This window comes from Callithrix jacchus, chromosome 8, assembly GCF_049354715.1.
Source record: "Callithrix jacchus isolate 240 chromosome 8, calJac240_pri, whole genome shotgun sequence".
Classification (NCBI taxonomy): domain Eukaryota; kingdom Metazoa; phylum Chordata; class Mammalia; order Primates; family Cebidae; genus Callithrix; species Callithrix jacchus.
In genome coordinates, this window is record NC_133509.1 from 103,708,259 (window position 1) to 103,733,017 (window position 24,759).

The 24,759-nt window shown below is 46.8% G+C and overlaps 1 non-coding gene across 1 annotated transcript; it reads right to left on the minus strand.

Moving 5' to 3' along the window:
* Positions 1-15,891: 15,891 nt before the first annotated feature.
* On the minus strand, positions 15,892-15,994 carry LOC118145256 (U6 spliceosomal RNA). The gene has a single exon (XR_004730384.1). It is a non-coding gene; the product is annotated as a U6 spliceosomal RNA (small nuclear RNA).
* Between the last annotated feature and the right edge of the window lie 8,765 nt (positions 15,995-24,759).

Consider the following 24,759-nt stretch of genomic DNA (forward strand, 5'->3'; position numbering starts at 1 on the left):
AACTGGCTAATTTTTGTATTTTTTGTAGAGACAAGGTTTCACCATGTTGGCCAGGCTGGTCTCAAACTTCTGGCCTCAAGTGATCTGCCTGCTGTAACCTCCCAAAGTGCTGGGATTACAGATGTGAGCCACCACCCCTGACCTTTCTCTTTGCTTTTTTAATAGAAAGTGTATATTCTTTATGATAGCTTAATGGAAGGAGCATTTGAAAGAGGGTCAGTTCTTTTTTTTTTTTTTTTTTTTTTTGAGACAGTGTTTCCCTCTTGTTACCCAGGCTGGAGTGCAATGCCGCGATCTCGGCTCACCGAAAGCTCCGCCTCCTGGTTCAGGCAATTCTCCTGCCTCAGCCTCCTGAGTAGCTGGGACTACAGGCGCACGCCACCATGGCCAGCTAATTTTTTTTGTATTTTTAGTAGAGACAGGGTTTCACCATGTTGACCAGGATGGTCTCCATCTCTTGACCTCGTGATCCACCTGCCTTGGCCTCACAAAGTTCTGGGATTACAGGCGTGAGCCACCGCGCCCGGCCAGAGGGTCAGTTATTTTCAAAGAAAGTATACCCTGTCCTCAAGTTGGGAGAGATGACGTGAGAGGTAGGAGTTTCAGAAGGTTCCTTAGAGTAATCACATTACGCAGGGCTCTGTGCAGTGGCCATGGAACAGTAGGGGACTGGGAGGATGCCATGAGAACTACCAAGCGATTGATGAAAGGTCAGCCAGGCTCCAGACACCTCTGCTGCACCCACTAGGCAGTAATGGGGTAACATGCCCAGGTTCTCTGGGTAGAGGAATTTCGGAGACAGTGTGAGGCAAGATTTGGAGTTTCCAACCCCTCCATGACAGTCTCCGTGTAAGCGGGACTTTCCCACCCAACAATAAACTCCTCTCTCCCCTGCCCAATAAATATCACTGATGTGTTTATGTCTTGTTAACCTATTGGGGCAAAGGAGTAAGCCCCCTGTTAAAGTCAGCAAAGCAAATATCATCCCACAGCTTTCATCAAATGCTAAAACAATTTTCAATGTGGAAAATTTCTTCTTAATAGGGAAATGGAAAATTACAGATATAGAATCATCCAATCTTAGAGCTGGAAGGAACCTTGGAGGTCATCAGTTGAACCTCGAGCCCACTGCTGGAATTCTTATTACAACATCCCTGCTGTCCTCTGCTTGAACGGTCCTAAGGCCAGGCCCTTTCTCAGCACCTCTAAGGAAGTTTTCCACCCATTATTGGGTGGTTGTTAGACAGTTGCTCTTATGTTGAACCAAAATAGTCCTGGAAACTTCACCCTTCAGGCACAGTTTGAACAAGTCTATTTCCCCTCCTCTGTGAGAGAGCCCTTTTAGTATTTTAAGACTTTGTAGGCCTGATCCCCTCTGAGTCTTTTGTCCCGAGACTAAGCATCCCTGTTCCTCCAAATATATAATAATTCATTCTAAAACTTGGCCATGGACAGGTTCAAGTCCCTGGTGTGTGGTCTTCCTAATGCTTCTTTTTCTACATCAGAACCTGGGGCAGCATACCCCTCTCAGGGATTTCCCAAAGGCACAGATGATGCTTCCGTGACACCTTTGCAAGTTCAGTGCATGAGGGATGCAAGCCGTACACTAGCAGATAAGAGGATTTGTAAAAAGTTTTTAACAAGAGTGGGTATTTTTAGGAAATAAAAGTGACACTGTTGACACCTGTTTGGAATGAGCCCAAGCAGTTTTCCCAGGAGAGAGGTGGGTTCTTGCTAATCTAGTTGCATACTCTAAGTATTTTCTAGGCACCCATAAGTATAGTACAGTATTATGTTCAGAAAACTGCTAGAGCTTCCTTAGTCCTGGTCTAATCCACCTGGGCAAAGTGGTCCAACCAGGGCGGTGAGGATGAGTGCATGGACACTCATTCCTGTACAATTCATGTTCAAGCCTTACCTGCTAGGCTGGTGAACTAGCTGCTTCACCATCCCACCCTCCTCAGCCCAGACCCAGTGGGAAGTAGTCAACTTGTGAGTAGGTGCACACGTGTGTACAGACACACATACAACCCTCCCAAGCACACGCACATCCTTGAGGCCTTTTCTATCAATGCCCCTCTTGTATTCAGCTATCCATCAGAGACGAAAAGAAATAAATCAGGTCTTCACTACAAGAATCCTGGTCTCTCCCTGAAGGCGCAATGATTTTATGGTAGAGGTGCTTCTGAGCTGCCAGCAAAACAAGACAAAGGTCTTATTTGGTTTATCAAGCCCTGGTTACACCCATTGTTCATTAGGCCAGGCAGCGTTAATCAGTACCCAGACCTTTGAATAAAATCTTTGCCAAATAGTTCTGTATAAATATTCTTGCTACACAATAATGAAAGCACTACCTCTGGTAGGGAGGCAAAATCACTAAGATTTTAGGCAATAATCTTTCCTTGCTTACAAAACAGGGAGTGATGCCTACCCCAGAGATATAAACAGTTTTTCATTCTTTGAAGGGGAATCTGTAACTTACGCTAAAACCAATTGCTAAAATAATGCTAAATGGGGCTTTCTGGAAAGAAGGCATTGTGAGTAAAAGTCCCAGAAGAAACGCTTCTCTCCAATTTCTTCATACATTCCTATGCAAACCCACGAAGGAGGGAATTGCATGATTTTAAGACCAAAGTCTCCTGTTTTTAAAAATCATGTATCACCCGGGCGCAGTGGCTCACGCCTATAATCCCAGCACCTTGGGAGGCCGAGGTGGGTGGATCATGAGGTCAGGAGTTCGAGACCAGCCTGACCAATATGGTGAAACCCTGTCTCTACTAAAAAATACAAAAAATTAGCTGGGCATGGTAGCACGCACCTGTAATCCCAGCTGCTTGGGAGGCTGAGGCAGGAGAATTGCTTGAACCTGGGAGGTGGAGGTTGCAGTGAGCTGAGATCATGCCACTGAACTCCAGCCTGGGCAACCGAGCAAGACTGTCTCAAAAAAAAAAAAAAAATCACATATCAATACTTGAGAATGCAAAAGAGTTCGAATTACAACACCCAGGGGAATAGTTATGAAATACCAATAATGGTTGATAAATGCTCAATCTATTCAATGAAACACATACACAAACCTTTGACCAGAAGCACAAACTTAGAAGTAACAATCAGCATGATGAAAGCCTGGGAACACACCTCTGACAAGCAAGAAGGGCATTAGAGACCCAGGTGCTTCCCCTTTGATTAACGCTCTCTCTGAGAAACCCAGATTGAGAGGGAACTAGAAATGATCAATCTTTGCTTTGGAAAGGGCTTTCCTTGATCTTCTTGGGTTACTGTGCAGCCCATTCTACAAGCCTCCTCCCATCCTCCCTCCTGGTTGTCAAAACAGGTCTGTGGGAGCGGCATTCTAAGGAATGTATAATGCTCTGTTTAATATGGAAAATGATCCTTCCAAGGGGAAGAAATGGAGAAGCAGATTTCCTCTGTAGCCTTCACAATACAAACCCTCAGGGACACTGAGAGATGGGTGGTTTCACGAGTACATGAGGAAGATTTGGAAGTTGTGACTCTTTCAGAAAGTTGCTTCCCAGTTTAATTGCAGGCATCTAAAGGGTTAGGTCAACTCTAAGGATGATTCAGTTTACCTATTCCCTCTCATTTCCTTCACTTTTTTTTTTTTTTTGAGACAGAATTTCACTCTTGTGGCCCAGGCTGGAATGCAATGGCGCAATCATGGCTCACCGCACTCTCTGCCTTCTGGGTTCAAGCATTCTCCTGTCTCAGCCTCCCAAGTAGCTGGGATTACAGGCACACACCACCATGCCCAGCTAATGTTGTATTTTTAGTAGAGACAGGGTTTCTTCATGTTGGTCAGGCTGGTCTCACAGGTGATCTGCCTGCCTCAGCCTCTCAAAGTGCTGTGATTACAGGCATGAGCCATCATGTCTGGCCTCATTTTCTTCTTTTAAGGTTCTTAGAAAGAAAGTGAGAGGCCAGGCACGGTGGCTCACACCTGCAATCACAGCACTTTGGGAGGTCAATGCGGGTGGATCGCTTGAGGCCAGGAGTTCAAGACCAAGCTGGACAACATGGTGAAACCCTGTCTCTAAAAAAATAAATAAATAAAATAATAATAGCCAGACACAGGTGGTGTGTACCTATGGTCCCAGCTACTCAGGAGGCTGAGGTGAGAGGAACACTTGAACCCAGGAGGTGGAGATTGCAGTGGGCCATGAGGGCGCCACTGCACTCCAGCCTGGGTACAGACCATGACCCTGTCTCAAAACAAACACACACAAAAAGGTGAGAACTGTTTACCCCCTGCTTAGAGAAGGACGGTTACTACTCTCAACGGGATGGTTGAATTTTTCAAAGATTAGCATATGATAAAACAAGTTGTACCTAATTAGGATTTTCTGAATCTCAGCCTGTAAACTTACTAACTAGGTGATCTTAATATCTCTGAATCTCTATTTCCTCATCTATAAAATAGGGCTGAACTCTTCCTCAGAGTTGTTGCAAGGATTAACTTAGGTAATTATGGTACCTGGCCCATGGCATCCAGGAAACAGTAGCTATTAATATGTAATTGACTGTTCATTGCTGATTCATTCACAGACTGCAGGGATTTTGCACATAAGAATCAATATTATGAAAATAATTATTGTGTAGATAGGCAATGCTAGACAACCAAGCACAATTTAGTAATAAAGCGCTGAAATCCATGTGACTCTGTTGAACAGATAACGCTTTCACGAGCTCCAGCTGGTACGTATCTGCTGTGATATAATGAGAAGGGCCTGGGTTTTAAGCCTGGCATACCTGACTTCTGCTCCAGCAATGCTACCATGCAGCATGAAACCATGGAACCATGGGAAAGTTACTCAGAAAACAGCATATAAAATTTATCATGCATCTACATGCTTTGATTATTTTACAGTGCAATATTTTATTTTTATAGTCAGTTTTAATTGTGAGGTCTTGTATTTTTTTAAATGAAAATTTAAGCACTCTCTCAAATTCTTTAAGTTAGAGAACTATATTATACAAAGCTTGGAAAACAGAAAAGAGAGAATAAAAGTCATAATTCCGCCCTCCTAACACAACCAATGCACCCACCATCTTCCTTGTGTATTCTCGTGTGCTGAAAGCATCTGGAAGACCACACTTTTTTTTTTTTTTTTTTTTTGAGACAGAGTTTCGCTGTTGTTACCCAGACTGGAGTGCAATGGCATGATCTCGGCTCACCACAACGTCTACCTTCTGGGTTCAAGCAATTCTCCAAGACCACACTTTGATCCTTCTCACCTGCTGTATTAGTCGGTTTTCAAGCACCTGATAAAGATACACCTGAAATTGGGAAGAAAAAGAGGTTTAATTGGATTTATAGTTCCACATGGCTGGGGAGGCCTCATAATTCATGGCAGGAGGTGAAAGACAGTTCTTACATGGCAGTGGCAGGAGAAAAATGAGGAAGATGCAAAAGCAGAAATCCCTGATAAAACCAAAAAACATAACACACAGATCTCATGAGACTTATTCAGTACCGTGAGAACAGTATGGAGGAAACCACCCCCATGATTCAAATTATCTCCCACTGGGTCCCTCCCACAACATATGGGAATTACTGGAGTACAATTCAAGATGAGATATGGGTGGGGACACAGAACCAAATCGTACCACCTGCCTTCCCTCCACCATCCTCTCAGTTGTTTTACTGGATTGTTACCAGGCTAACAAAAGCAAACAGACAAAAAATACAACACACACGCACACACACACACACACGTACATACATCACATCACATGAAACAGAAAAAGGCAAAATTTAGACTCTATATAGCAAATGGATTTATGCTACAGTGTGGCTTTTATCCATTATGAATGTGCTTACTAAACACTTGGTTCTTGACTAATGTGAGCGTTATCAGGACAGGACCTAGAAAACCCTCAGTGAGTTTTCCCGAGCCGGTACTGAATCCCCTTGGGCTGTCACATCTGGATTGGTGGTCTGCTGGATGTTACTCACTCAGGAGTTCCTAACAAGAGACCTGAAAAAAGGCAACCATAAAGAAGGGAGGGAGGGATGTGTTAGCCAAGGAAAAATTGTCTGATGTGTTGTTGGGAATAGATGCTCAGTGCTGCAAAGAAAAATTAGCATTGAGACAAAGGGTCTTTCAGCAACGAAATTTTGACTTCATAGACTGCAGGAAGGGTACCCTCACTAGACACTGTAACACAAGAGTACAATGAACAAAGGAAAACACACAAATTTATCCCTTACGCATTTGGGGTCGTCTTTACTGCTGTGTCTGATCTCCGTTGGCTGGAGCCAGACCTCACAATCTAAACTAAAACACGATTGGCTAACAACTTAAAACTTTTCTAAACAGGTAAAAGCAATGGAGAGCTGGGACATGCCTGTGAGCACATCCAGCACAGATATCTTGGTTAAAGTACAAGGACAAAGAATGTACTATGTGCCTGTAAGCATGGCATGTTTAACAGCTACATAGGATAGGGCTTAACAAAGAGTTATTGGCACAATTATGATTTAACAAGAAAGGAAAATTTAAAAAGGAACTTTGCTACTTCCCACATGTGTCCAGCGTATTTCCGTTTGGGAAGCCCAACGCTGAGCATGGACCTCCTAGAATTAAGGAGAAAACAAGCCCAGCAGAAATGCACCAGTTTCTGAAATACATGGGAAGGGGACACTTAGGAGAAGTGAGGACAAAGCATGACACTGCTTCACGAAGAGGATAATAAACCTTGAAGCTGTTTTCCCCAAGAGGAATTTCATATGGACAGAAAATAAAAACAAATCCAAAGAGCTTTTGGTGTGGAGGGCTGGGGAGGTAGGAGTACCAGATAAAATATAGGAGATCCAGTTAAATTTTAATTTTAGATAAATAATAAGTAATTTCTTTTTAGTTTAAGTGTGTCCCATCTATTCTTTGTGTACCATATCCTGTATTTTTTTAATCTGTGAGGTTTGGGGTATCTATTTTTAAAAATATCTTTATTGAGTTATAATTCACAAATTTAAAAACATACTCATTTAAAGTGTGGTTGTGCCACTGCGCTTCAGCCTGAGTTGATCTATTCCCTTCAAAAGTCAGTCTGCAGCATTCCTTTGTCATCTTCATTTTCCTTATAATGAAAACTCCATAGCTATCTGGATGTGGTAGCTCACACTTGTAGTCTCAGCTATTTGGGTGGCTGAAGTGAGAGAATCACTTGAGCTCAGGAGTTTGAGGCCAGCCCGAGCAATATAGTGAGGCCCCATCTCAAAAACAAAACAAAACTTCTTAGCTTCCCTTTTCTCCTCTCTCCACCCTCTTCCCCTTCCCCAACACCTTGACCTGCATGACTTACTGATGAATTAATGGAGAGGGATGGAAATTTTGTTCATGAGCTTTCCCAACACTGCATGCTCTTCCAGGGCAAATTACCTTGCTCCCTTGTTTTTAAGTGCTTTTTGCCTCCTTGTACATATTCTGGCAACTTCTGTCTCTTTGGGGGTGAGGTTTTCCCCACGGAAGTTCTGTGCGAGAAATCGTTCATGTGTGATCCTGTACAGTTGGTTGTGTAGGAAATATGACCAGCGTACGCACTGACGTTGACCCATACAAGTCTAGGCATCTGATAAGTGTTTGGCTCTGTCCAGGAAGTAGCTGGGCCATGAAATCAGATATGGGGAGGAAGCTTGACCATGGGAGGGGCCCCTTCACAACAGAGTCTGCAGAGATGGTGGGGGAAAGACAGGAATGCTAGATAGGCTGAGCGGCTGAGCAAATGTGGACAGCTGAAGAGGAGCCTTGACCAAAACTGTTTTTCCTCTGTCTCCAGGAATTGGAAGTGTCACCGTGAGTCCATCCAAACCTTCCTGAATTACTACCTCCATTTTAAGGTTTAAGGTGTTTAGAGAATGTTTGTGATTCAATAGTTCTTAACATTTTAATTCCTCAGTTGTAAGTGTATCAGCTTATGAAATAAAACACATCGATTAGCACACTGATTTTGGAAATTTTCCACTGATAGCTGTGAAGGCAGACACAAAACAGTGAGATTATAAGACTCCCTTTATTCATAGGGATTTCTTAAAAAGCTAGCGTGTTTTCTATTCCACTTGATGCCTTGCTCATGACAGGTTCTTGGCAAATAGTAGTTGAATGGCCAAATAAATATATGCATGAGCGAATGGCAGACATCAAAATCTTCCTAGAGCCAGGTGCGGTGGCTCATGTCTGTAATCCCAGCACTTTGGAAGGCTGAGGCGGGCAGATCACAAGGTCAAGAGTTCAAGACTAGCCTGGCCAACATGGTGAAACCCCGTCTCTACTAAAAACTACAAAAATTACCTGGGGGAGGTGGCGGGTACCTATAATCCCAGCTACTCGGGAGACTGAGGCAGAAGTGCTTGAACCTGGGAGGTGGAGGTTGCAGTGAGCCTAGATCATATCACTACACTCCAGCCTGAGTGATAGAGTGAGACTCCGACTCAAAAAACAAACAAATAAATAAAAATCTTCCTAGGTGAGATTAAGACCAGCCTGGGTAATGTAGCAAGACCCTGTCTCTATGAAAAATCTTAAAAGGCATACCTGTGGTCCTAGCTAGCCTGTGGAGGCTGAGGCTGGAGATTGCTGAAGCCTGGGAGGTTGAGAAGCTGCAGTGAGCTGCGATTGCAACAGTGGGCTCCAGCCTGGGCAACAGAGTAAGACCCTATCTCAACAAACAAACCAACCAACCAGAAAAATGTTCCCAAACATCTGAGAATGGAATCTGAGATGAAGAAACAGGCCATTGTGGGGAAAGTCCCATAGCAGTCATGGCTTTGCCCATAGAGTCTTGTGATTGGAACATGTCACTTAAACTCCATGAACTTCAGCTTCTATGGCTCTAAATGGGAATAACCTCCTGCCATAAGTGGTTTTGAGAATCAAGCAAGATTTTAGAACCAAAAATGCTTTTCTCACTCTAGGCTGCTGTATAGATAGAGGATAGTCTGATAGCATTCAAAACCCAGTGATCACCACCTCCAACCCTGTGTTCTTACTCAAGTTAGTTAACCTACCCAAATCTCAGTTTTTTCATCTACAGAATGAGAATAATAAGCACACCAGCCTCACTGAATTGTCTTGAAACTTACATGAAATGATATGCACTTGAGAGTGCAGAGGTGAGCGCACATAGTTTCTCTTCCCTGGGTTGCCATTCTCTGTGTATTTTCTAAATGGCTTCTTATTCTGCATTGCCCAGACTTGTTTCTCTGCCAACCCACCAGTCAGTAAGTAAATTAATCAGGTGATAAGTGATTCCTTGATCTTTTTATTATTACTATTTGGTTATGATGATTAAAGCAGATGGTCGTTTGATTGGCCATAGGTCATGCATGCAAAGCAGCTGCAGTGATATCTCAGGATTGTTTCTTTATCAGAGACCAGCCATCCAGGTGTTTCCTCATTTTAGGAGCCGCCCTCTAGGTTTCCTCAAATTGTGTCTTTCAGATGAGACTCACCCATCGGAGCCAGGCTTTGAAGGAACTGACCCCAGTGTGCATGAGGAAGTACTTCGCGGTGATGGCCCTCGCCACCCGCTCAGGAAAACACTGGCCTCTCCCCCAACATCCCCTTCCCACTCCCAGGTCCTCCGGCAAAAGCAGAAGAACCAAGCAAGCCCTTCCACCAAAGTAGCCATGAACCCCATTTTCACCATCTCCAAGAACTTCCTGCTATACCAGATAGGGATTTGGGGTTCTGTTTTTCATTTTTTTTTTTTTTTAATCATTTTAAGACTCTTGAGGGCCAGGTGCGGTGGCTCAAGCCTGTAATCCCAGCACTTTGGGAGGCCGAGGCGGGTGGATCACGAGGTCAAAAGATCAAGACCATCCTGGTCAACATGGTGAAACCCCGTCTCTACTAAAAATACGAAAAATTAGCTGGGCATGGTGGCACGTGCCTGTAATCCCAGCTGCTCGGGAGGCTGAGGCAGGAGAATTGCCTGAATCCAGGAGGTGGTTGCACTGAGCCGAGATTGTGCCATTGCACTCCAGCCTGGGTAACAAGAGCAAAACTCTTGTCTCAAAAAAAAAAAGACTCTTGAACAATGTGTCAGATTACACTATTCTCTCTTCTTAAGCCACCGTATCAATATATTCACTCTGCTTCCTTTCTTTTCATTTGGTGCATGCCACACTTTTCATGGCAGCATAAAAGGTGCTTCTATCAATGCCAGGCGGGCAGCCCTGACCATCTAAAGCCTCAGAAAGGGTTATAGCAAGTCTCCCATACACCTCCGTGCTAGTGAGGACATGTGGGGCCCTCTCATACCAAAGTTTTGGGACAAAGTCTCCAGTCCCTTATCACTCGTTTTCACTGAAGCTAAATGTAACTGTTCAGCACGTGGATAGATTTTTAAGCTCCTCTCACAAAGTCTTGTTGTGCTTGAGACAAAATCACCCCAGGTTCTGCACTTTGTCTGTATTTCAGCAACTCTTCCCACTTTATATTAAAAATAGCCTTATCTAGTCCATCGAGATCAGACCCAGGAGACAGGCGCCTGCTATTCTAATCTCTACTTCACAAATAGCTCTCTATGGGCTCAAGCATCTATCAACACTTCCAGGGGTCTCCAGTTATACAACAGGGCCAGGCCTAGTCACCTATAAAGGTAGGCTCTGCTTAATGCTCCTGAGCTGTCCGTGAGGTTAGCATGAGGCCTACAACAAACACATTTCCACCATGGACTAGAGGCCTCCAATGGTGACTCAAAACTGAGAAGCAGTTAAGAGCATCGCCCACACTCAGGGTATCCTGCATTTCCCAGGCCAAAACCTACAAAAAGCTTCCCTTGAGACTCAAACTCAAACAGCACTGGTAAACAGGCTGCCCCTCCCCGCTCCTTCCCTCCTCCCCGCTCCTTCCCTCCTCCCCCAAACCACCCCCATCCCTCACTTTCACCTCCCTTCCTCCCCAAGCCCATCTTGTACTCTGTGAAAAACTGTAGATCCCTCAGTTGCCAAGGGAACCAAGCCTTTTATTCCATCCCAGTGACTGGCTGGCTGGGCTGAGGAGTGGGGCAACAACTGGTACCCAGGCCTTTGGAAGCCCAAGCCCTCCCTTTTTCCCAAAGGGGGAAGGGTGGGCTGCACCCCTGTTGCCTTTTCACCCAAACCCAGCTGGGTGGGACTGAGCCCTTGGGCTCTCAGGAGCTCCCTGGCTGTGGGCTCGGGAGATCAGTGCTCCCCAGGCCCTCCTCTGGCCCTGGCCCTTTCCAGAGGACAATAGCCTTCATGCAAGGGAAAATTCCATCGCCCAGGGTTCAAGTCTCCAAGGAGTTGCTGGGGCCTCTGTTGAGCCTGGAGTGGGCTCTGAGGAGCCGCTGCAGCTGCCTGTCTTGTTTTCCCCCTCGCTGTGTTTTATTTTTAACCCCTGAGCTGCCAAGGATTGTTTTTCCCCAGCCAGTGCCTGGGAACTAAGGGAGGGAAGAAATAAGGCTTTGTTCCCTTTGGGGAACTAATTGGGAAAGACAGGCAGTGTGGCCGGTTTGGCTCTATTAGGGTGTGAGGCTCCCACCCCTCACTGCACAACATCTTTACCCCAACCCATGCCCAGGAGGCTGGGAGTGCAGAGACACTCCCCAGGCTGCAAACCAGAGGCCCAGGGGGCTGGTGGGAATGCAAGTGCTGCTTCAAGACTGCAAAGGCAGCTCAGAGCCATTTTCTCGGGCTGGGAAGATATTCAGGAAATAAAATGTTGGGAGCTGGACATGTCTATTTTTTCCCATTTCAAACCCCCAAACCCCTGCTTTTCTCCTGCTGTTTTGTTGTTCTTCAGATCTGCATAATGAACTCTGGAAGAAAAGTGAGGGAACTCAAAAAAAAGTAAGAAACCAGAAAATCAAGTAAGTATGCTTTTGAACACTAGGCTAATCAACGGGAAACACCTGGCAACCCCACCTCTACGTTCACTCCCTGAAACATGTTCTTTATACTCAAACATTTCATTTCATTGCAAATCAGCTAGAAATCAATGAAAAATATGTTATGCTGCTTTTTTATTTTAAGATCAAATGGATTCCAGGTAGGGACCCATTAAGAATCTAAAGATTATTTTAATCCCGTCTAGGAACAGAGCAAATTTCTAGGAAAGCATCCGCTTGCAGCAAGCCGGTACATTCAAGTTAGGGCTGTGGCATGTGACAGCCAGTGCGTTCAAGTAAGGACTGCTCGTCTATTTACCAAGAATCATTGAGAAAAGAAAATGTTCCTGCCTGGCGGACAATAGCACAGTATTTCTCTGTACCTGGGCACATCTGCTTCACTCGATAAAAGAGGACCCAACCCAGGTGCAGAGGCAGCTGGAGAAGAGGACAACTACGAACTGATACAAAGGCAAAAGGTTCCTTGTAGCCTTGGAAGAACACAGATTGGTGCATAATGCATGGCATGTGCAATAAAAATAAGCTTTATTAAAACTTCAACCTTGTTAATGACTACAAAAAAAAAAAGAGTTAGAAAGAATGAATAAGATCTTGGCTGGGTGTGGTAGCTCATGGCTGTAATCCCAGCACTTTGGGAGGTCGAGGCAGGCAGATGACCTGGTCAGGAATTTGAGACCAGCCTGGCCAACATGGTGAAACCCCGTCTCTACTAAAAATATTAAAAAATTAGCCAGGGGTGATGGCATGCACCTGTAATGTAATCTCAGCTATTCGGGAGGCTGAGACAGGAGAATTGCTTGAACCTGGGAGGCAGAGGTTGCAGTGAGCCAAGATCAGGCCACTGCACTCCAGCCTGGGCGGCAAGAGCAAAACTCCGTCTCAAAAACAAAAGAATGAATAAGATCTGGTATTTGATAGCACAACAAGGTGACTATAGTCAGTAATAATTAAATTGTACATTTAAAAATTACTAAGAGAGTATAATTGGATTGTTTGTAACACAAAGGAAAAAAGCTTAAATTGATGGATACCCCTTATACAATTACTACACATTGTATGCATGTATCAAAATATCTCCTGTGCCCCATAAATATACATGCCTATATGTACCCACAAACATTTTAAATGTTTTTTAATTTTTAAAAATTTTTTGAAAACCATCAGCCCCGCAAAGTTGCTCGCATGTGTTGCTCACATGTGTGCTGCTGCAGCCCCAGCTCGCGCCATAGTAAATCCTGCTGACACAGGGTCCCCCACAGCTATGGGTCTATCCTTTCTCTGGTGTGGCAAGACTACATTTTCAGGAAGCTGCTGGGCAGAATGAAGCAACTCAAAGCTCAGGAGAAGTGTCTACGTGCCTTTTCGGGTTGGGGTTTAACCCGGCACCCAGGGATTTCCCAGCATGTAGACAAAGGCACTGAGAGCAGAAGTTTGAGTCAGGCCAGGACTCAGCACCCTTGAACCCAGCCACAGCTCCCACTCACATCACCCCACACTCCCGCTCCGCATTTACTCCAAGCAGCTGGAGCCCCAGGCTCCTGCGCCTCAACCCATGCCCTCAGTGACAGAATCCGTTGCCAAGCCAAAACTGACCCTGGGCCCACCACGCCACTCACTCAGAGTCTATGACCAGTGGACACCCCATGCAACCCGGAAACAGGCCAACTCAGAGGTGGGCTCCCCACTGCACGTCCTGTATGAAAAGACGCCCCACAGCCCCATCAGTGCTGACTTTGCATCGCACCTTTCGATTATTTCTTTCAGCGCCTCTTAAGACAAATGACTGGCTGTTGGGAGACTGGCCAGGGTTAAGGTGGAGGCTCAATGTGGCCATTTTCACAGCCCCGGCAAAGCCCGTGGTTGATGCCAACCTCTCATTGAACTGAATAGAATGGAGGAAAGCTAACCAACCCACCAGAATAATAATCACTGATGCTTATGGAGTGATCACACATGAAGACTGCTCCAAGTGTTTGATGTGTATTCATTTATTTTTACCTCATGATAAGTACTATTAGTTTTCTATGTTACAGATGAGAAAACTGAGACAAGGTCGCAAACCAGATGATCTAAAGGGTAAGCCACTACTGCCTTCTAAAGAACCCCAATCAGGATCCCAGATTAATTTGCCCGGCATCCTGTCTTGGAAACCACATGTCCATCCTACAACTGAACCTGGCTTGTGTCCCAGAAGGAGAAAGATGCAGGGGCCTCCGGAAGCTGAGGAGGAAGACATGGAGTTTACTTGGGTTAATGTGGCGGGGGACTCAGGAGACCTTCATTCCCGTTCTGGCTCTGCCCCTATGCACATGAGCATGGCCAGCTGTTCCAACCATGGGTTCCACGCTCTTCATTGTTCAGCCTCCAGGTTTCCAGGTCTCTCAGGCCCCCTGCACTTCCTCTGAAGAACAGTGATCGCTATGACAACAGGGCCCCTTGACAGAGCAAACCTGACAAAGAACTACTCACCGTACACATGAGCCTTAGAACACACGTGCCAGTGTTTTGGGAAATACGTGCTCTTTTGAAATGTGCCGGTTTGGACCATGAGTAAGTCTCACGGGTGAGGGGATGGGAGCTTTTCTTCCAGTTAATGAAGTGAGGCTTCATGGAGGAAGAAGATTTTCTTAGTCACATTTCCGGTTTCACACTGACCTTTTAAAAAGGAAACCCACAAGTGAACCCGTGCTAGGGCCTGCTTACAAAATCTACCCACAGGTGTAATAAAGATGATCTAGTAAAGCCCGCAGTAGGCCAAGCTTAACCTGAATCAGTGGAAATAATAACATCACTGAGAAGGGCTGATGGCCTGAGATAAGGGACATGGTGGTGCTCCGTAAACTGCAAATAGAAGTGACACGTGAGAGATTTAATGATTATTCAAAGGAATCTAAGCAGAGAGGCAGAGATAGACCATGCTGCAAGCTTTTCCTCAGTCTCTGTGTACTCAGGGCTTAGCCGCTTGTTATAAAATGGAGGCTAACAAATTAGGGTTGAGGGGTGCAGCGATTTCAAAAGTCGTGATGATTGGGTTAAAAAGTTAATTCTGGGAATTAAGATTATTTGGCCTGCAGAGGAAAAGACCAAGAGGTAACTGAAGAACTTAAAGTTGGTAAGGGGCCGGGCTCAGTGGCTCATGCCTATAATCCCAACACCTTGGGAGCCTGAGACAAGAGAACTGCTTGAGCCCAGTAGTTCAAGGCTGGCCTGGGCAGCATAGCAAGACCCTACATCTACAAAAATGTTTTTTTTTGTCCCCAGATGTGGTGGTATGTGCTTGTAGTCCCAGCTACTCGGGTGACTAAGACAGGAGGATCCCTTGAGTGTGGGAGGTTGAGGCTGCTAGGGGCTGTGATCATACCACTTCACTCCAGCCTGGATGATGTAGCAAAACTCCATCTCAGAAAAAAACCAATAAGCTGGTAAGGATCAATTATTGGATGACACATTGCCACATCTACTGAGCACAGAATGACAGGCCCAAACAGCAGCAGATAGATGTGGGATGCTCAAGGATGTCCCAGAGATGGCCAGGCATGGTGGCTCATGCCTGTAATCCCAACACTTTGGGAGGCCAAGGCAGGCAGAACACTTGAAATCAGGAGTTCGAGACCAGCCTGGCCAACAAGGTGAAATCCTGTCTCTACTAAAAATACAAAAATTTGCTGGGCATTGTGGCATGCTCCTGTAGTCCCAGCTACTCTGGAGGCTGAGGGAGGAGAATCACTTGAACCCAGGAGGCAGAGGTTGCAGTGAGCTGAGATCATGCCACTGCACTCCAGCCTGGGCAACAGAGTGGTGCAGGGGTGCCTCTGCCATCTAAAAAAAAAAAAAGAAAAAGAAAAAGATGTCCCGGAGACACCTGCAGAGCAGTCACCACATCCAGGAGAGCTTCGCCATCAGACAGCACCCATCACCGTGACTGTTTACATTGATTCAGGGAAGATGCCACAGAAATGCTAAGTTTTGAAACCTTCGTTTTATTACTTTTTGTATTTTAAAAATATGGAATCCTTCACAAATTTTCATGTCACCCTTGCTCAGGGGCCATGCTAATCTTCTCAGTATTGTTCCAATTTTAGTATCTGTGCTGCCAAAGCAAGCCGTGTTTTGTTTTGTTTTAAGCAAGGAGGCCTGGAATTGGGCTAAAGTTTAAAAAAAAAAATCATAAAAAGGAAACGGTAATTGTGTTAGCAGAAATAGAGTGGGGAATAGGGTTAGGCCATGACAGGCAATGACCCTAAGAGCTAGAGATCTCTCCCACCCCAAACAGACACACACACACACACAGAGACAGAGAGAGAGAGACAGAGAACCCTGAGGTGTTAATGTTCCCGACTGGTATACCAGCCAGACTCTTCCCAGCCAGCTTCCACTTTGCTCTCTCATCCATCTCTACAACTAATTCTTCTACCAAACCCTTCCCTTCTGTCCACCCCAGGAGATTTTGAACTCAGGCACTGAATCCAACAAGCTTCCCGAGGAACTTACAACAGTCTGTTTTACAGAGAAGTAAATGCTGCTGAGAGAGAAAATTGACAGGCCTTGGTGTTCCAGAGCAAGAGACATTCCTTCATTCCCAGAGAGACCCTGGGAATCAGCAACCAAGCCAGACGAGCCCGAGCCCAAGCCCTTGGCTGCCGGAATCCAAGCTCCCTCACTACTGGGCCCTAGACAGAGAGGCTGCTGCTCAGAACCCCTCTCCTCAGGGGGACAATCCTTAGGGCTGACCCACCTCACCTGCTCCCTCAGTCACTCAAGCCCTCCATCCTCTGTCACAGCCTGGCTCTGTCCCCTCCCATGCCCCAAGCCCCAACCTCGCAGGACTGAGTGCCTCAGGGTTCCTGCCCTCCTCCAGTCCTGACTAGCCTGGAAGGCAAGTGGCAAGGATGTGCTCAGCAGGGTGAGCCCTGAGAGCCGGCAGAACCAGAGTTGGGGAGTAGGGAAGTGAGGGGTACGGGGTGCCTCTTCCAGGCCACTGCTCCGTAGCTCATTCTCCTCTGAGGTTATTCCCTGACCCATACTCCTCTGGACCTCACCCCAGCTGCTTCCTCTTCCCAGGGGTCTCCACCTGCTGTTCTGTGACCCCCCTGCAAATCATCTTTTGAAAGGCAGCCTGTGTGCTGATTGTGAATGTGGGTTTAGGGTCAGGAAGCAACCCCGTGGACAGACTCGATTCCCCTCCAGGCCTCCATCCAGGGCTGAAGAAACAGCTCACGATGGGCTAGCTAAGCAGGTCCCTCTGCAGCTGCCACCTGTGCTTGTGGGTTTGTTTTTCCAGCATTAGGAAGGGAAGGTGATCGGGGAGACACCAAGCAAAGAGCAGGAGGACCTTTTCTGTCTCCGGAAGTTGAGGAGGGAGATGACCACACAGAGGCTGGGCCTTCCAGGTCTACCGGTGCCTGATGCCCTCCCTCACCTGTGACTGCCACCCTGGGAGGCTCTTTAAGGCTCTGTGCACAGCACCCCTCACAGAGGGGAGGGCGTCTGCGTGTCATGAATGCCAGGTGCTGGACTCCACAGGACAGGTAGAACAGAGACGACTGTGGCCACTCAGCAACCGCCTGTCCACTTGTGCCAGACACCCTTTTCATAGAATCACCACCCAGTCCCCACAGTCATCTCTTGAAATAGGTACTATTCTCATTCTGTAGACAAGGAAACTGAGACTCCAAGAGTGAAGGCGTGTATGCAGATCATACAACCTATTAGGGACAGAGACAGGACACAGCCCCACAAACACAGGGGGCAGCTGCAAGGGGCCTCTCTTTCCCTATAAGCCACTGCCTGCTTACCCACCCAATTTCTAGCGATTTCTACAGCCCTGGGATTGAGGCCCAAAGAAGGATTGAGTCTACTATGATGCTACTTCCTGACAAACTCTGAGAGGGAGTGAGAAGGCCAGGTGGGGGGCCTGCACCAGGCACTTCCAGCACCCAGGGTGCCCCTCCTCCCACTCAGCCACCCAGAGGCCAGGTGCTGGTAGGGTCCTCTTGCTTCACAGACCCTGCACCCCAGGCCAGACCCTGCATAAAAAGAGGCATCCACAGTGCTCATATCCCAACAGGCTCAGACATGGTAGCCCCAGGAATTCACATCCATCTGGGATCTTCCCACCTCAGCCTTTGCTGGAACATCTGGTTATGCACACCCACGACAATATCAGCCAGGAGCACTGCCAGGGCCACTGTTCATAAGGAAGCAGGAGGACCCCCAGTGCAAGGCCTTTTTGTGGGCTCACCTGGCATGCTGCATGCCTGGCATTGTCAGTGGACTGTATGGTTGGGGAGGCCCCAGTGGAAGCCAAACAGAATGAATTTTCAGGAAACTCCACCACTCTGGTCCTGGTGTCCCTGATTTTCATGTTTCAAAGCTGTCTTGGCCTAAATTAGTTCTGTCTCATTTCAGGATCTTTCAAAAGAATTCGTCAAGCAAGGTGCTAAACAGCCAGATCCATTCAGCTCCTGCGCTCTGGAGGGCTAGGATGCAGGGTAAATTGACTCAGGGTCCCAGCACCTTTTACCAGCTTCCCTAGCCTGGCCCTTGAGACCCTGCTTGATAGGATCCTGTCCACTGACCAGCCCATCTGGAGTTACCCTGCTTCTCCCTCTGTGCCCTACCTTCAGCGCCTCCAAGCTCCATCTCACCCACATGTGCCCTCTTGCCTAAGGGTCAACCCCTTCCTTCCCCCAGCTAACCCCTACTTCACGTAGCACTTTTCCATGTGAATTTCAAAAGCTAAGTGCAAGGATTAGGTTCCTCTGAATTGGTTGAGCTCTTTCAGGATTCCTCTCCATCCCCTAGTGTCCTGCCTATTTATCTCAATTTATGATGCCCACACTTTTTCCCAATAATCCTGTTGTCTTTCTTGGTGCGGTTCTTGCTCCCTGTAAATTGTTGTTAAAGAGGTTGGATAGGAATGAGCCTGCAGCCCACTACTAAAGACTTCTCTCCTAGAGGCTGACATTGATCTACCCAATGCTAATGGCAGAAGGATTAGGTGGTTTTCTAGTTATTGATTACTATGGAACAAATTACTTCCAACATGGTGATGAAAAGTGCCAACCATTTTCTTCTGCTCACGGATTCCTGAGTCTGGATTCTGGACAGAGCACAGCTGAAATGGCTCTTCTCTAGTCCATGTTTAGAGCTTCTGCTGGGAAAAGTAGACAACAGGGATGGGAGAAGGAACTGAAGAGTTAGGGACTGGAATTATCTAGAGGCTTCTTCATTCCATATCTGATCCTACGAAGGACTCAAAGACTGAGCTGTATGGGAACTGTCAACGTGCAGAATGACATGTGGCCTCTCCATAAGGCTTGGGTTTCTCATAGCAGGGCAGCTGGGTCCCAAGAGTGAGAATTCCAGAAGAACCAGATAGAAGCTGTGGGGTCTTTTATGGCCAAGCCTCAGAAGTCACAAAACATTACTTTCTCCATACTCTATTGATCAAAGCAGTCACGGGACTGTCCTGATTCAAGAGGAGGAGCATAGTCCCCACCTCTGGATGGAAGGAATGTCTGACAATTCTACAACAGCCACAGCAGCACTGGACACCTACACACAGAGACAGAACCACTTAGGAGTCCCCTTGAGTCAGGGCATGGGCCCCACCTGGCAGGCTACTCAATGGTGATAAGTAATCGAGAATAAGCAGTGGTGAGCGGCCTCTGACATTCCTGCAGAGAGGCTGAGGTGTAGGCCAGGCTACCATAAGGACTGTCTAACAGAATGAATGCTCAAAGTGGATACTAGGTCTCCTGAAAAAGGCAGAAGCCCTATTATCACAACTGGAGCATGCAGGATGTCAGACCAGCAGTGTGTGACAAGATGCCATCACACAGGTTGGCTGAGCACCTTCAGTCCCTCCTCCTGAGATCACAGGAGAGCTTGCCAAATGCCCACACTGATGCATATTCCTGATCCCACAACTTAGACATTGCCTTACAAATGCCTTTTTTTTTTGAGATGGAGTTTTGCTCTTGTTGCCCAGGCTGTACTGCAATCAGTACAATCAGGCAATCTTGGCTCACCACAACCTCTGCCTCCCCGGTTCTTTCGATCCTTCTCAGCCTCCTGAGTAGCTGGGATTACAGACATGCACCACCATGCCTGGCTAATTTTATATTTTTGTAGAGACGGGGTTTCTCCATGTTGGTCAGGCTGGTCTCAAACTCCAGACCTCAGGTGATCCACCCTCCTTGGGCAGATCCTCCCAAAGTGCTGGGATTACAGGCATGAACCACTTCGCCTGGCCTCAAGTGTGCATCTCTAATCATCTCAGCAGAAATGTTTCCGGTGATTAACGTGGATCTCACCAAACTGGGAAAGGGGTAGGAAATACACAAATCAAGAGGGAAACAGAAGAAAGCAAATGGAGGCAGTCATTAGAATTATTCCTGAGTTCCCCTAGAGCTGCTGCTAGAAGGGAGGTGGGATTCCAGGGCCAAGTGGTTCCAGGTGGTCCCACCCTACCAGCTTTCAGCTCTTCATTAGTGTCCCCTTCAAGGCAAGCCCCACCTCTTTCAGAAGGCAAAGACTTACACTGATCTAGGGTCTCTGGAGGCCATTTTCCCTTGGAAATATCCAGGATTTGGGAGTTGATATAGGGGCAGTACAGGGCAAAAGGCTCAGAGATGGTCTGGGAAAGAGTGAAAAAGGTAAAATTGATATTTGGGTGAGGAGTGCAGCTTTTCCTGTGGAAGTGCTGTGCAGTAACCCAGGGCACTATCACTGCCGTGAGTCATCAACTTCTGGGTCTCTGGCTCAGACAATCCTAGAAGGCCAGAGCTGGGGGATGCCTGTTCCAAGGTCATCTAGTCCAGCCGCATTTGAGCCCAATCACATTTGAGAGACGTGGAAATCGTTGCAGAGTCCATTTGTGCCCACTGAACGTCCATCTGCTTCCCTGAATTTCCCAGCCTTCCTAATTAATTAGGTAATTAATTCTAGCCAATGACACATATCACTTCCAGGCCCAAAACAGTGAAGACAGGGTATGCCTCCTCCATCCCTCTCATCCCTTGCCACTGTGACCAGACTGTCCATGTACCCCAGACAGCATAGCTACAAGATGGAAGAGGATCTGCCCATCCTCATCAGAGCAGGAAACCCAAAGCTTCATTGTGTGAAGCCACTGAAAACTGGGGGCTTGTCACTGCAGCATGGCCTGGCTTAGCCTGACTACTGTGGAAATTGAGGCCTAGAGAGGGGAGGTATGGATATGAGCAGCCCTGATGATGTGCATCAAATCCCTGCTCTATCAGGAAGGCAGAACAAAGCAAGCAACACGGTAGGATTTTCTGCTGTAGGGTGATGATCATGCAGCATTGACCGTCTTGCTGTCATACTTAATAATTTACAAAATCTACTCATGCCCAAAGTCACCCAGTGAGGGGATAAGGGAGTCAAAACTAAAATCCAGGGCTTTTCCCACACACTGCCTGATTGTCTATGCTTTTAGAATACCGATATCTTTTTGTTTGTTTGTTTGTTTATTGAGACGGAGTTTCGCTCTTGTTACCCAGGCTGGAGTGCAATGGCGCGATCTCGGCTCACCGTAACCTCCGCCTCCTGGGTTCAGGCAATTCTCCTGCCTCAGCCTCCTGAGTAGCTGGGATTACAGGCACGCGCCACCATGCACAGCTAATTTTTTGTGTTTTTAGTAGAGACGGGGTTTCACCATGTTGACCAGGATGGTCTCGATCTCTTGACCTCGTGATCCACCCGCCTCGGCCTCCCAAAGTGCTGGGATTACAGGCTTGAGCCACCGTGCCTGGCGTACTGATATCTTTTTAAAAGGTTATAAATCTCTTTTATCCTCCCCTCTCCCAAACAAAACAAAACAAAAAACAACTGATTGGCATAGGCTTATTTTTTTCCCACAGATTTATTTTCGTAGACTATTTATTTAAATATTTAAATTTTGTCTTGAGAAGGTTCCAGTAGGCTCTAGATCATTGGAGGTACCTGAGGAGTAAAGAAACTGGCTGGGAAACTCCGCCCCTGGGGGGATCTCTGGCTGAGAGAATCCCCTTGGTCGGTCCCCACAGAGGCACAGCACCCGAAGTCCCACTCAGGCCAGCAAATGAAGAAGTTGGATTAGACCACATCAAAGCAAGATTTCTTCAAAAAATCCAAATCAGATCCAGGTTCCTCTTCTTTAGACCACAGAGAGTGGGTGAAGGGGGCCTTCTGGGACTGCTTCCCCTTTCAACAAAAAGGGGAATGGCTGAAGGCTTGAGGGTGGCCATTTATGTCCGGGAGAAGGTGACAAGTTAAAGGCCAGCACTGGGGACTCAGGCTCTCTGGGGCTCTGTGATGTACAAATTGCAGCCTCTACCACAGGGAGCCCCAGCTCCCCTAAGAAGCCCAACCCCTCTGTAGCCCCAACCCTAGCTGCCCAGCCAGGCCCACCTGATCTGGGATACCACCTCTGACCCTCACCTGCCCTCCCCTCCCTGTCAACACTCAGATGGGGAACCTGTCCCTCAGGTTCCATTCCCTGTCTGGCTCCTTCCTCCTTGGGCCTCCATGGTCTGACTTCGATCTTTACCTTTATTCTAAAACTATTCCAACCAAGGATGTCACTGAGATGCTATTGCCCAAACAGACCTTAAGTATCCATCACTTATAAGTTTGTAGCCTTCGACAAGTTATTTTCCTTCTTGGGTCTCGGTTTCCTCACGAGAGAGGAATGAGAATGATAATAATAGGATCTGCCTCGTGGGTTAGTTTAAGGACTAAATGAGGTAATGACAGTAAAGAGCTTGGCAAAAGCCTGCTTCACATAGTCTATGATGTGATGAATATAAGTTAACAATCCTTCATCTAAAATCCCTGGGGCCAGAAGCCAGCATATATATTTTTCTAATTTTAGGAGGTAATATGGTGCATCAGCCATCTTTAGTATATGTCCCCCAGTGGGTGCCAAGGCAGGGCCTCACAGACACATTCATGACAGAGCAGTGACCATGTCCACTTTTACTTGGAGGGATTTCAGACGGCAGATAGCCTCTCCAGTTCAGGTCATATTGCACTGCCAAATGAGATTTGGCACCAAATTGACAAAAATAAGAAACAAACAACAACAGCAAAAAACTCTTTTCGTTCCTGAGATCTGCGGGTTTCAGGCTTGCAGATAGGGGACTGTGAGTTTGTGTTAGTATTATCCCTATTTACCCGACTAGATTTTTCTGTCACCTAGAACATAGAATGGACTCAATGACTCCTTCCTAGGAAGCCCTGACTCCAGAAGTCATCCAGGCTCTGTTCAACCCAAACTCTCTCCCTTTGGATCTTACAGCCCTGGAGCCAATGTGATGCAATCAGAGAGAGTTTGCTGCCCGGATTCCCTGCCAGACCCAGCCTTCCTTCTAAGTGCAACAAAAGCTGGATTTTTTTATCCATACATATGAAACCCCAAATCACTTTGTTTTGTGAAGCCTTTCGAGACGAATCCCCTGGAGCTTCAGGTACTCCCTGTTTCACAAAATCAATTTGGTTTTAACAGATTTCTGTTTGTGAATCCCCACCTGATGTGAATCCTACCTCTGATAAATTGGAAGAACGGTTTGGAAGAAAATGAGCTCCTGGAAGGCCTCCCAGCATTCTGTTGGGGTAGCTGCTCCACAGTGTTCCATGAAGCACCGTGGCCTTTTGCCCTGGCTCTGTGCAGCCCTCTTTCTGCAGGGGTCTGCAGTAGGGGTCTGCTCAGCCTCCCAGAGGTGAGGAGCCAAGCCCCTGCCAGCAAAGCCCTTTCCTGTCTTCTACTCTATGGTGGAGAAACGTTCCTGATGCTCGCTGCTTTCAGCCCTTGTTAAGCCTACCTGCCTCTGGTGTCCCCTGAAGGCCTCCGGCTCACAGTCAGACCCCATGGTCTCCTAAATCCTAGTCTTCCCCAACCACAACAATGGGGATCTTTTGTCTTCCCTTCTCCTCACCGCCCCCCTCCAGTTCTCACAGCTTTCTCAAAGCCCCTCAACCCATAACTGGTTGGGAATTCAGGCTTGGCCAACCGGAAACATTAGCATACCTAAAACCTGCATTTACATTTTATTACTTTGTAGGAAAACAATTTACAATACAGCCTACAATACATTGGGGGAAAAGAGAAATTGACAGACAGAAGTTCTCTTTGGTGGGATGAGTAGCAGATGCATACCGACGTACTATTTTTTACACTTTCTTTTCATGAGAAAGTGGCTGATGAAGTAAACCAGGCCTGTGGGATGCTAGCTGTCTTATACCTCTGGTGCGTCTGCCTCATTTAACCAAATCCTTTTTTTCAACCAGAGGAATTTTTCCCCAATGGGAAATCCCCTGATTTTGCATTCAGAGCTCTCCCAGTTTTGTTCCTCCCCTCTTTTTGTTTCTGAGTTTATCTCTCAGAGACAGCCAGGCTGAAAAGGTGCATTTGGGAGAGCCAGGGTGGAACCGATGCCTACTTTGGGCTGTGTATTTCTTAGGTTCAAACCTTGAAAAAGTGTAAATCACCCCCAAGGCCCTAATTGGCCAATTTTGTGCATCAGAAATTCTGAGGAGTCTGGGCAACACTGCAAGACCCCATCTCTACAAAAAAAATATTAAAATTAGATGGGTGTAGTGATGGTCCCCTATGCAGGAGGCTGAGGCAAGAGGTTTGCTTGAGCCAGTAGTTCAAGGCTGCAGTGAGATATGATCATGCCACTGCACTCCAGCCTGGGCCACAGGACAAGAACCTGTCTCTAAAAAAGAAAAAGAAATTCTGTGAGGTAAGTTTGCATAAACTTGCTAGAATTGGGTTCATAGGCATTTTGTGTATCGAGTGGGTGGATACTATGTCTGTCACATGACAGCAGGATCCCTTGGCCCATGTCCTCAAATCCC